Source organism: Leucoraja erinacea, chromosome 21 (genome assembly GCF_028641065.1).
Source record: "Leucoraja erinacea ecotype New England chromosome 21, Leri_hhj_1, whole genome shotgun sequence".
NCBI lineage: Eukaryota > Metazoa > Chordata > Chondrichthyes > Rajiformes > Rajidae > Leucoraja > Leucoraja erinaceus.
In genome coordinates this window covers 26,705,630-26,715,881 of record NC_073397.1, presented here as the reverse complement: position 1 = coordinate 26,715,881, position 10,252 = coordinate 26,705,630, and the positions used below count along the sequence as shown (strand labels likewise).

The 10,252-nt window shown below is 39.2% G+C and overlaps 1 protein-coding gene across 3 annotated transcripts in view; it reads right to left on the bottom strand.

Moving 5' to 3' along the window:
* Nucleotides 1-598: 598 nt before the first annotated feature.
* The window catches only part of LOC129707424 (teashirt homolog 2), a 422,262-nt gene continuing 412,608 nt past the window's right edge, over nucleotides 599-10,252 (bottom strand). For all 3 annotated transcript variants that reach the window (XM_055652448.1, XM_055652447.1, XM_055652449.1), the window contains one exon: nucleotides 599-9,762. The gene's annotated coding sequence lies outside the window, so the exon portion shown is untranslated. The remainder of the gene's footprint in view (nucleotides 9,763-10,252) is intronic.

Here is a 10,252-nt window from a genome sequence, read left to right as displayed (position 1 = left end):
GCTACTTAATAGCTTATATTTACTTGGTTGTCTTTTTCATATACTGATTAAAAGATTCAATAAATAAGTATCAAATCAAAGCACGAGAAACCTTACTATGTTTGTCTCTGCAGTCTAAACATTTACATGATACTCTGCTGAGGCATATCAGGGGATTTTATCTATCAATAATATTGACAATATATGCAGTTGGAGAAACATGCTGTTAAACAGCACTTCAGAGTAAGGTGACTTGATTTTGGCTAGTTTTGTTGTGACTAGTGCCATATTAGAAAACAGCCAAATCTTTCTGTGATATTTAAACTGCTCAAAAGCTGAAAGCCAGAAGACAAAACAGCATTTAGCAGATAAATAATCTGTACCAAAAAAAGTGGAACATCTTTTCAAAAGAACAACCAATACAACATGAAAACATAGACCCTAACAGTTACTTTGGGTTGAATATTTTACATGTATTTACAGTGCTTCATGTCTTCATAATAAAAATTGAAGTGCAGTTTCTTCTAACTTCTCTAATGTATTCTTAAACAATGCAACTTCCCACGCCCCCCCCCCCACGCCCATGTTACCCCTCCCCCACCCCGCCAAACCCAATCCACCCAAGTCTTTGAGCTTCAAGTAAGTATACAACTGGAAGTTTAAAAAAAATGAAGGTAAGAATATTTATATACAACATGCACTTGAGTTATAAAATGTCTGAATAAGTATTAGCAGGCTATATTTAGACTTGAGTAAACTATAAGGGTACATGAAGTAACCAGAGGGCTACTGGTGTCAGCCATCTTGAATATCTCTGGTTATTTTTTACATAAACAGCACAGTTATGTAGAGTACTCGGATTTAACCATTTTATTGCCCCGTTGTATCTGTGGAAAAGCAACTAGTATAATACAAGGTTCTAGTTGTCTGGAATCGATACTTAGCTACGAGCTTTTGTTTCTTGTTTGCTGCAAGTCCTTGTTATTTTTAGTGTGTTCAGACAAATGTTTACAGCACTCTAGTTCTCCTTCATTTTCAAAAGATGACACCGGTATGAAATTCATTCATTGTGTAAAGAAAAAAAGATCGATCTTTGGGTCTCCACAATCCTGCTGATTTCCCCAAATTTATCTGAAACACCACGCTGATTTGATTTTATTACTGCTGTGACAGGCCTGTACCAGGTGCAATATGTGGATGGAAGTTCAGTTTAAGGAATGTTAACACAAGCTGCTAATTATGCAAGGGTTAAAAAAATACATAACACTACTGTGGCAACGTCATGTGAATGACACCCTTATGGTAGTCTTTGCATTGCTAATTGGGTCACTTCATTTTCCATTTCTAAAGATATATTTAATCTATACTCTCCATGTTACTGCTTTTTAGCAAGAAAATTATATTAGAAGGCTTATATCAGCTGTTCTTTGTGGTGGTTAACTCTAATTTGAGTACCAAGTTTGCAAAGTGTTTGGTCACTTTCCAGATAGCAGTACAGAGTCCAGCACTTGTAGGATACTGCTGTGTACCATATTCTAATTGTTCTCTCTCTGTCTGGTTATAGCTATTTTAATTATCCTGAAAATAAACCCTATCCCTTATCTTCATCTAATTAAAATCTAACAATTTGAATGAATATTACAATGTAATAATGAAACATGGATCTCATGTTTTTGTAATCTATCCAATTTTAGGGGACGGGCATTTACTTATTTTCCATGATTTGATTTTCTATTTAATTTTTATTCTGTTTCAATGAAGGACTTGTGGATGTTTGCTGCTCTGGCAGCTGTGTGATTACTTCTTTTTATTTGGCTGTATGTCCTTGCAAGTGTTGTCAAACATCTGAGCCTTTACATATGCAGATCTACTCTTACTGGGAATCAAAACTATTCGGCACTAGTTAATATGACGAGCTGTGTATTTTTGTTGGCTGCAATTCAGATTCCAGTCCAGAGCTTCACAAACTGAAATCAATTGGGATACACTCATTTCCACTGAGATTTATGCCACTGCAATGATCATTCCTTCCCAGGGCATCTTTAGAATGTCCTGATAACATCCATACACCAGTAACAGGTCAAAATTAATGGGGTGAACATTATCGTTTGCTAATAATGAAATCCAAACATGCTTTACTCCTTGTCATGTAATAGTGCATTCATCTTGCAATATTGTGACACCGGATGTGACTGGATAAATACTTTGGTCGTGGGAATGTAACGTTACTTACTAATTAAACTTTTTAAAATAACAGAGCTAGACAATTGTAATGCAGGTTTAACACCAACACAGAATGATGTTGGCCATTTGGCTTTTTATTGTTCTGCAGGAAGTCTTGCCCTATTCAAATTCTTACTTCAGCCATTTGCACGAGAGAGAAAGGAATTTAGGAGAAAAGATCAAACACTACCAAATTAAATTCAATAGACTAACTTCAACACATTGGCGTTCTCAAATTGCCACTGATTAGTCATCGCAAGATATGAAGATGTGATTCTCATTGTTAGTGCCCCTTGCTGTAAATGCTATTTGTTTGAAACAGCAACACAGACGTAAATCTGTGATCTGGATATATTTGCCAAGTGCATCTTATCCTTTCAACAAACGTAGCTTTTTACATCCAAATGTGGACATAGAGATACAATCTTTGCTGGCATGCATCAAATTTTATTTGCTGTCTGACCTGCCAGCAATTAGAATGGGCATCAGAGCACAGACATAAGAGTGAAGAACAGGACTAACTGGTTCTCTTAGTGCCTCTAGCCATAGGCATGACTTTAAACAGAAGCTTGCTGTCAGTATGATGACTCGCAAGTTGAAGATTTTAATTTAACAATAGCTTCGCATCTGAATTGAAAGAAAATTGCATATTTTGGTGACGGCAAATCCAGGAGGCAATTACCTTCAAAACACATGTTTAAAAATTGTTGCTGAGCAGGTTTTGTTGAAATATCATTCTCTGTTTTACAAAAAAAAATGATGGATAACCATAATCAAAAGGATTCCTAAAGTAAAACATTAATAATTTTAATCTACGTTGGAGGCGAGCCAGATCCAAAAAAAATAATCAAAATACTGCCCTCAAGTTGGCACACTGCAAAGAGATTTGCAAAACAACAGAACATATGGAATCCAAAGCAAAAAGCTGTTCACTGTGCAGCTCTGGGTCAATAGAGGAGCTGTATGTCACTTTGGAAAATTGATTATCGATGATATAATTTTAATTCCTCATTTCTGTGTACAAACGAGGTGTTTGGCGAAGTGCGGCCTTCTTTCCTGCTCGACTCGTTTCTCGACGTGTGGTGCTAAAGATAAAAGGAGTGAACCAACTTTCCTTTCCGAATCTGGATGCAACATTAAATAAAGTCAAACCACGACCATAACACCAAACGAGCTTCTTGGTCTAGAGCATCTTTCCCTCCTGCCATAAAGGGAAAAAAATCACCTGCTTCATGCTTTTCATGTCAAAACTGCATTTTAACTGCTGTTTTTTATACCCATAAGTGAATTCTACTGTATAAGCTGCCCTGTAGCTTTTGCAGTTATTGTTACTTGCAAAGTGTAATGGATGATTGATTGATAGACGAGAGCTGACACATCAATGAAGCTATTTCGACCAGCATCTCTATCAAATGATGCGCGGGGTATACTTTCTGCCCACGCCTCATTACCTCAGAATGACATTTCTGAAACTTCATTTTCTCTCTTTTTTTTTTTCCCCTTCTCCCCAAAGCGTGATACTTTTGTATTCTGAACCTGGCTGTGCATGCCTTGAGAAAAGCAATTTTGCTATTATGTCCAACTCGAGTTTGAATGACGCAGTCCCTGGGAGGTGAATGACAGATTTTTTATGCTGGGTTTAAGAGGGCTACAGAATTTATTTTGTAATACAAAAGACTGAAAGGCTTTCCTGTCAGGCATCATTCAGTCACAACCCACCATGAGCTTCTCCTGCGCTCGTTTCTCTATGTCTAACCTCCCAAGTCTACTCCCCAGGTCTACACAAGACACAGAACAATCAAATCCATCTGCTGTCTGCCTGCCTTGATCTTCACCAGTGGACAAGGTTTTCTCTGCCCCCTAAGGACTCTAACCACTCTGCATTATACAGGATAAGGAGATAATTTCCACACCAGAAATATAATAATAAATGTGCCAGTAGTCAGTTGTATTAAAAGCAAAATGAGATTTGTGGCTCCAGAATTTTCGGTGATGACTGATTTTATTGAATTGTTATTGAGCGTGGTCACACAGCATCACATAACCTTCAGACGTAAAGAGGCATCTAGACTCTGTGGAGGTTCGATGGTGGAGCTGAAAATTATATACACTGCCCAATTAAACTGGATGGATGGAAGGAAAAAACAGCAAATGAAGGAGAGCGCTGCACAACAATGGATTGCCAGCATGATTCAATCAGAGGCAAACTCATGGCATTAACTCTTTACAGGATAGGACCAGTCAGACTTGGCGGATCGTAAAGAATGGTTCTCAGGTCGGGCATCAAATTAATCTGGAATACTAGTAGATGGAGGGAGCGTAAAGCACAATACCCTTGCAAAAGTACAAATTTAATCAAAATTAATTGTAGGAAGAGCAATATAAAAGCTAAGGAGAATCGGATAAAGATTTTTTTTTTAATCCTTCAATTAAAGACAATTGCCTCTCCCTCCTTCTCTCTCTGTATGCCACACACACATTAATCTAATTCATCAAGGAAACTCTACAGGACTCTTGTTCAATAAAATAGGACATAATAGTGATCACTAGGAGAGCCACAAGGCAGAAGTATTAAGTCTTTAGATTTTAAGTCTTTCACTGAGAAGATGGTCTCCCTGTTATTACATTCTACTGCGTTATCGGGAGCTGCTTGTGTAAAGATTGATGTGTCTCTATCTGTTCCAGCTCTCTGTTATAAAAGTGGTTTTAATGCACCAATGCAAGGGTGGCAGAATGGGCTGCTGTTTCACAGCTCCAGTGACCTGGGTTCGATCCTGACCCCTGGTGTTGCTTTTGTGGCGTTTGCACTTTGTCCCTGTGACAATGTTGGTTTCCTCCCACATTTCAAGAGAGATGCTGGCCGGGTGGTTAATGGTGTGAAGGTGAGAGGTGGGCGAGTGAGTCAGGTGGCAGTTAAGGTGCACGTGAGTAGGATTAGATTGCACGAAAACAAACCGGGGAACGGGATTGATTGAACTTTTCTGAGAAGGGGCAACAGAGTGGCTGGAATAATGGAACTCCAACAATCAGAGCTCAATCCTGTCCACCTCCAATCTCCGGCATTTGCACGTTCTCCAAGTGACTGCGTGGATTTCCCCTGGGTGCTGTGGCTTCCTCCCACACCACAAAAACACACGGGTTGGTCGATTAATTAGCAGCTGTAAATTGCCCCACGTGTGTAGGTGATTAGTAGTAGAATTGGGAGGGACCAATGGAGAGGGGGGTGGCGGTTGTGGGAGAGGGGAGTTGATGGAAATGCTGAGAGAATAAAATTGGGATCAGTGTGGTACTACTGGGTTACTTCATTGGAGGCAAAAACTCACACAGAGCCTGCTCCATGCTGTGGCTCTATGGCTGTGTTTTTTTTATTATTGGGCTGTGTTATTAAAAAGACACTTAGAATTACATTCATCTCCTCATGTCTTTTCTAAAGGTTATCTTCCACCTGTCTTACCCCAGACATCAGTGGAGGCAGTCGCTGCTGATATTTACCACTAAGATTAAAAGGCATTTAAACTACATGGGAGTCAAGTGGCTTGGGAAAGATTGGATCAGCCATGAACAGGCTCAAGGGGCTGATTGGCCTTCTCCTGCTCTTGCTTCTAATGTTCTTGCGATTTAAAATGCTTTAAAAAAATTACCTCCAATCAGTAGTGCAAAATGTGTTAAGATGCCAGCAGCTGAAAATATCACTCCCCTTTTACAATTCAGTTCCATTGAAGTCAGGAGCAGAATGCAAACAGCAAACAGCTGCTTTTAGTATCACTGACTGAGAATACATTTCTGGATAATAATCCATTTGACCCATATCAAGTAAATACAGATTTTAGGTGGTCCTTGTATATAAACATCTGCGATGGTTGCATATTACAAACTTGCAACATCCTAAGTTTATAATAAGCTGAACATTTGGATTCAGAGTGTCCAGTTAATGCAGTTTGAAATTAATGTCATGTAGTCAGGCAACCTTGAATAGAGACCTGCAATCTCTCGGCACTATTCTCCATATTTTTCAGTCAGAGTAAGCCACCGATCAGTTAGTTAGAGGCCTGTAAGACAGAAACTCTCATGTTTTTGCTGGCTCCAACAGGCACCTTGGGGACGTGGGAGAAGTGGGTGAGAACATTACCAGGGACTTAAAGCTTCACAGCTGGGGGCTGTCAGTGGGGGGAGTGCATGTGACTGCTTCTGACCTAACATTGTACTATCAATTTGATGTGGCCATTGTACAAAGTTTTCCAAATATAAAGCAAGCAATCAGATGCTTACAGATAACCTGCCAAGTGAAGTAGTTAGAGGACATTTTTGTATGATTTGGGAATATCTAATTAAAAATGATGAATTATAATGGCTTTCCAAACCTGCTAAAGGATTACCAGGTAAGAGGTTGAAGTGATAAATGTAGGAATGGTGAGGCAGTGAGCAGCTGTTCTGCACTGATCAAACACTGCAGATAGATATTTCAGTCACATGCTTCCAGCTATTAGTGTGACTGAGGATTTTTATTGGCACCAAGATTTTTATTAATGCGAGGAGCTGTTTTGCTTGCAAATTGTTCGCAGGGATCCCTGTTTTTATTCCTATCACTAAATCTCTGATAAAACAGGTAAATAACAAATAATACCGACTGTGAATGTTGTCTGCTCTGCTATCTGATTCTTTTAACGAAGATTGCAAAGTTATTTTTTGACAAACTTTGTCATGTTCATAAGGTCATAAGTGATAGTAGAATTAGGCCATTCGGACCATCAAGTCTACTCCACCATTCAATCATGGCTGATCTATCTTTCTCTCCTAACCCCATTACCCCTGACTACTAATCGGAAATGTATCTTTCTCTGCTTTGAAAATATTCACTGACTTGGCCTCCACAGCCTTCTGTGGCAAAAAATTCACACAGATTCACCATCCTCTGACAAGAAATTTCACCTCATCTCTTTCCTAAAAGAACGTTAAGACTGGTAATATGATCGTACAACAATGTGGTGAAATTACCTAGTGATGAAGTATGCAATGTAATATATTGAAACATTGCATGACATCTTAATATGTTGCAGTGTTGCTCCTGATTAATTAAGAGCAGAGACCACCAGTGCAAAAAAGTGGTCATTATATGGGACCTAGATCCTCGTATGAATGGGGTTTGAATAGATGTAGTGGTGTAGGTTATAAACTTCAGCAGGAAACACGGACCAAATGATTGTGAGAAGGAGATTTTCTTTCTGCACTCTTAAATATTCAAGGGTTTCTTCTGCCTGAAAATCTAGACTGAAAAACCTCATCTTGACTAAAGAGCTCTCCTCTAGGTGAAATCTTTGAGGCTACATTCAGAGAGCAGCAATTCTTGCAAAATAAAATTAAATGATGTGATTACATTGATATTGAAAACTGCACGTGAAGAAAAATAACATGCAAAGGGGGGAGCACTGTATTGATACCAGGCATAAAATGCCCTGGGATTACACAAGGTTTAAAATACATGGACAAGCCTTAAATTAACATACATGGCCATTACAATCCCAGGAAGTTGCAGGAATAGAATTTTCAGTTTTCAGCTGAGGCTCTGTGGATTACCCTCTATTGCAGAAACCACACCATTGTCATTATTTGATAGTTTCTATGAGAGGTCACCAATCTACTCACAGCTTTGAGGCTGACAATATCAAGAGCAGGAATTTGGGCCTGGACCACAGTGAGAACATGATAGTATTGATTGGCTCGTACATATTTTCAGATAAAACGTTTGATGGGTAAGGGAAACTTTAGCAATGAGAAACTTACAATATATCTGTTGCTTATTTACTGAAAGACTAAGCGTTGTGAGAGAATGGATTTAAAATAGTTTCTCTGCGGGCTATGCAAACTTTGCATTTGTAATTGCAAGATGTGTGAGCATTTTGGCCAACTGGTGCTTGAAGTCACATCCAATAGGACATTTTAGCCACAAAACAATTTTGTTTTGCAGACAGAATTTAGATAAGGACTAGCAAATGCATTTTTAAAAGTCACTAGGATAGGAAAACTATCTCTTGATCAGCCCCTCTTGGCCTGTGGCTTAAATTAATCCTTAGATCATCAGTGAAAATAAATGAAAAATGCACGGAGGTATATAAAGATTTTTTGACATTATTTGTACAGCCTGTATATTCCTTCAACTTGAGATCATACCATGTATGTAGCAACACCAGATAAAACTGGGAAAAAGCTAAATTTAAAGTTATCGTTAATAGTAAAATGTGGTGCAAATTGAATATATGCCTGCATGCATTGAAGCAAGGAAAAGTGTCTCCTTTTTCTCGACAGAACTCACAAAATGAGGGGACCTGCGTTTATGAAGTCAGACCATTGTCCATTGTTTCACTATAAACTGGATGCACATCCTCTATACCAATTGAATTGTAACTTGGGGAGTTGTATTACCACAATGGGTTAACAATGACTTCTATAATGATTGATTGGCCTTCATAAAAAAAAAGTTGGTGAACTCTCTAAAAATACAAATGACATTAATAAAGCTGATATGTTTGTCCAGCAGTGCTTAATAAACTGAATACCTGATGTGTGCGCCAGTGGTATGTATTGAACTCCTAGCTGCAACATCATTCATTTGATTCTTTGTCTCTTGCAATTTTATCAGGGATAAATGGAGATGCATTTCCCATTGCCTCCAATCTCTACCATTGAAACTCACACTGTAGAAACAAGAAGTTATCAGGATTGAACTGCAGTTGTCCGCTCCCTTGTGATCATTTTTCTCTCTCTCCTTCAGCTGTAGGTTCATACTTGGTGTGATGCAGGATGTCAGTGAAGGCTATTTTTTAAACAAGGACAGCAGCAGACTGATCTTCCTGGTCGCAAAAATGTCTTGTGTTGTTCCTAGCCACTACGAAGCTGATCCTGTGCACTGTTGCCGTTGATGATGAACAGCGTACACACTTTTTTTTCTCTGGCTGTATCTTGTTCACAGCTTCATCAGTCTTTTTCTTCTTAGTTAGACAGATTGATCCCTTGTGCTGTTAAGACTGCGGTGGGAAGCCCAGGTGCAACATTGACAACTGTACTGGCTACAAAACTGCTTCCCTCATAAAGAGAGGGCTGTGGGGCACACTGGCAATTCAGCCATAATTCAATGTCAGCATCAGCAGGAAAGACATTAGTGTCCAATGTGATTGTATCTTTACATTAAACTTGGGCTTAAAGTTTGAAAAATCGTACCTTTTTTTTGCCATCAGGAGTAACCAATTGACGAAATAAACACATCAATGTTCCCAGCCATTATCCCCTAAAGAACACTTTGTTATATGTGCCGCAGAGCAGCAGCAGGGAGTCGAGAGCCCGAGCACAGTTTATCAATGAAAATCTAATAACATCCATAGGAATCGAGCTGGAAAATCAATACTTCATTACCAAATTGTTAGTGAGAATGAAGAGTAATTGCAGGAGTTGAGTGCTCTTTGTGGTCAGAGCAACTGGAGTTCAACGTCGCAGCTGAAGTAAATGCAGGGGAGGGCCTGGACAAGGATGCTGGACTGCAGATTGTGATCATTCTTTATCTCTGCCCTGGAGGAGAAGAAAAAGAAGCACGTTAGTACTACATTTCAACTTGCTTTATCCCTAACTCTCTAGACATAAGTAATTAAACAAAAAAAACACAAATTCATCCTCTGCAGATTCTGGGAACAGCAGAGCTTCAAGTGATTTTCCTACCTCTCGGGAGTGTTACCTTGACCTGGGTCTGAGGTTCACGAGGAATTTTTAAGTGACATGAGCTGAGGCAACGTTTAAGAAACAATTTGACAGGTACATGGATAGGACAGATTTAGAGGGATATGTGCCATACACAGGCAGGCTGGACTAGTGTACATGGGACATGATGGTTGGTGTGGGCAAGTTGGGCCTAAGGGCCTGTTTCCACACTGTATGACTATGACTCTAAAACTGACTTCAAATACACTGACAGGGTTCAGGGCTCTTTTCGCCATGGTCCTGCCTTCTCCCCATAACCTTTGACGCTCTTACTAATCAAGAGCCTACCAATCTCTGCTTTAAA